This window comes from Belonocnema kinseyi, chromosome 4 (genome assembly GCF_010883055.1).
Source record: "Belonocnema kinseyi isolate 2016_QV_RU_SX_M_011 chromosome 4, B_treatae_v1, whole genome shotgun sequence".
NCBI lineage: Eukaryota > Metazoa > Arthropoda > Insecta > Hymenoptera > Cynipidae > Belonocnema > Belonocnema kinseyi.
Window position 1 is genome coordinate 41765781 of NC_046660.1, and position 3416 is coordinate 41769196.

At 23.6% G+C, this 3416-nt stretch overlaps 1 protein-coding gene across 1 annotated transcript in view; it reads right to left on the reverse strand.

Moving 5' to 3' along the window:
* Window positions 1-3416, reverse strand: part of LOC117171283 (eukaryotic translation initiation factor 3 subunit B) — a 40582-nt gene that overhangs the window by 29403 nt on the left and 7763 nt on the right. The window lies entirely within an intron of this gene.

Consider the following 3416-nt stretch of genomic DNA (forward strand, 5'->3'; position numbering starts at 1 on the left):
TTCTTATTTACAAAAAAAGTTCTTAGGTTCAAAAAAACATTCAGTGAACTGAAAAAGTGTGGTCGATAATATAGGTATTTAGCTGTGTCACATGCCCTTAAGTAATATAATTAAATTATGTACCCTCAAAATTGGGAATGGTGGTCTACCATTTCGCCACCTGTTGTCGAAAACTGGAACTAGAAAGAGTAGGTACAATTTTAAAGATGTATTTTAATTTTTTCATTAAATAATAGTTTCGTGGTTGTTTTGTGAAGTATAAAACAATAATTAAATACTAAAAATAAATCTTGATAAAAGAACGAATAGTTTTAGATATAATTTCCATTTTACACAGTGAAAAAACACATTTTTGTTAAATAGGATAAGAAACGACGATTGTGATTTAAATACTATTTCTAACCCAACTTTTAGAATAGATTCTTAAATAGAAAATATTTCATGTATAAACTGATAAAAATTTACTGAGTTCATTGTTGCTTCAAAAGTTCACTTAAGTTTATAATATGTTTAAAATCACTAAAAATAGTACAATAATTTTTTTTTTGTTAGAAAAAATATTCCTGTCAAAAAATGTGATTTTTCACAGTATAATATATACATTCCATCTAAAACCTTTGTTTTCGATAAATACTTATTTTTATCATCCAATAAACATTTTAAACTAAAAAAAAAATCGTTAAAATAATTTTATGCACAAATTAAAATGCATTTTTAAAATCATACCCATTCTTTATAGTTCGAATTTTTGTCACCAGGTGTCGTATCGCAGTTTAACGATTCCCAGTAGGGAAGATAGGATATTTTTTTCAAAAAAATATAGAAATGAATTCCAGGCCTCGCAGTTCCTATAGGATAAAATATAGGGACCAAAGGGTACTTTTTTCACGCTCAAAGAGTAATAAATTCAGGAAAAATTCACAAGATTTCAAACCAATTCAAGTTAAATTCAAATTAATCAGAAAAAAATTTCAGTGATTTCTGTGAAATTAGAAAGAATTTAGGGAAATTTAAGGTAAATTAGAAGAATTCAAGGTAAATTATAATAATTAAGAGTAAATTTCCAAAAATAATTTCAAATCTCTTAAAGTTTTGAAAATTCTACTAATTTATATACAAAAAAGTGACTAATGACTTTAAACCAAGTTTAAAAAAAAATTCAAATGAAATGGAAATCTTTTTAAAAATCGAAAAAATTCCATTGATTTCAGTAAAATTTGAGATAATTTAATGAAGTTTAAGTGAAATGAGAAAAATTCAATGAAATTCATGAAAAATCAAGCTAAATTGCAAAAGCAATTTTGTGAAATATCACAAATTTCACAATACATGATACAATGCAATTTGAAATAAGTTCTATTTCAATTTTTTTTTATGTTATTTCAATTGCTAACTTTTTAAATTGAGAAAATTATTCGGCTTGCAATACGTAATTCTAAAATGTTTTACTTTACAAATTTTTCATTGTTAAGCGTACATTTTTAGTCTAAAAAGTTTTAAAGTGCGTTTGAAGACATAAACAATTCAAAATTGAAAGAGTTTGAAATTGAAATCAATTCAAAAATATAAAAAATAAACCAATTGAATTGAGTAGGTTTGAAATGAGTTTAGAAAAATTAAAAGGGCATTCAAAAGAATTTTATGAAATGCCTACGAATTTATGGTGAGTTTAAGACTTCAAGATTAATTGAACAAAAACTTTTTTAGCATCCATTAAATTGAGTAAAATTGAGTGAAATTAGAAGAATTCAAGAACAATTAATAAGAATTCAGAGCGAATTCCAAAAAATATTTGAAAATCTCTTCAAATCTTTGAAATCCTAAAGGTATTTACAAAAATACTTAAAAATATTTCAAATCCTTTGATAATTTAATTAATTGATCAATTAAATAATAACTATAAAAAATCGATTGAATTAAGTAGAATTGCGGAAATTTAGAAACATTCAGAAGAATGTCAAAGAATTCAGTATAATGCAATAATTAATGATTTATATTTTAATTTAATTTAATTTAAAATAAACTACAATATTTTCAAATTCCGTGAAATTCTATGATATTATTTCCTGAAATTCCTTAAAAATACCTAAAAATCTTATAGATCCTGTAAAATCGTTCCATATCTTCTGAAAATATAGAAAATTATTTATCTTAAATATTGCAATCAATTTCAAATTCCTTTAAATGATTGCAATCAATAAAAAATAAGAATCTTTTAAGATTGCCTAAAATATTTAAAATCCATAAAAAGATGATAAAATCCCGTGAAATATTTTTTAAGTGAAATATTTAATAAATATGTGAAATTCCTACAAATTAATGAAGTTAATGAATAATTCCTTCGAAGCTTTTAAGATTCCCTAGAATATTTCAAATTAAAAGCTCTTGATAATGCCTTCGATGTTTTAAAAATAACCTTACATTTTTAAAATCCCTTCAAATGACTGAAATCTATTAAAAATGTATCAGTATCTTTTAAAATGCCCTGAAATATTTCCAAAGAATTCAAGAAACTTCAAAAATATGTCCTGCATTGAATATTGATTAATCCATAAGTTAATTTATTGACAGAAAAGTGACACAGCGTACCATAGGGACCAAATCTTAAAAATAATATTAATGTAGGTATTATATTCAATTCAAGCAAAAGAGATGAATTTTGAACAAAATAGTTACATTTTTAACTCAACAGTTGAATGTTCAACCCCAAAAGAAAATTTCTTAGAAGACAATGGAATTTTCAACCAGAAACAATCAATTAAAAAAAACTTGAATTTACAGTTAAAATTAATTTTCAACAAAAAAAAAATGTTTATCGACAAAAGAATTTTATCTTCAACCAAAGAAAATAGTTGAATTTTTAACCAAAGAGATGAAGCTTGAATCAAAAAGGATTTTGTATAAAAAGAGATAAATTTTTAACAAAAGAGTTGAGTTTCTCAAAAACGAAAGATAATTTTTCAGCAAAATAGTTAACCTTTTGAGCGAAATCAGACAGTTGAAAATGCGGCCAAAGAAGATAAATTTTTTATTAAATGGTCAAATATTCACAAAAAAAAAAAAGATTAAACATCAACCCAGAAAAGTTGCAATTACCAGAAAACGGTTCAATTTTCAATCTAAAAAGATGAATCTTTGAGAAGACAATGGAATTAAAAAAAAAAGTTCATTTTCCATCAAACATTATAAATAATCCATAAAATAAAAATGAATACAAATATTAATATTAAAAACTTATTCTTGTAACTAAATGAAAAAAATTAAATAATATAAATACATGTCATAAGAAGACTGAAAATTCTCGGAACAGAAAATTCTGGGCACTAAAATTCTGTCAAATATAAAAAAATGATGTCAAAAAGACGAATTTTTGATTTAAAAAAGTGAATAATAGTTGAATAGGAACCAAAGTATTG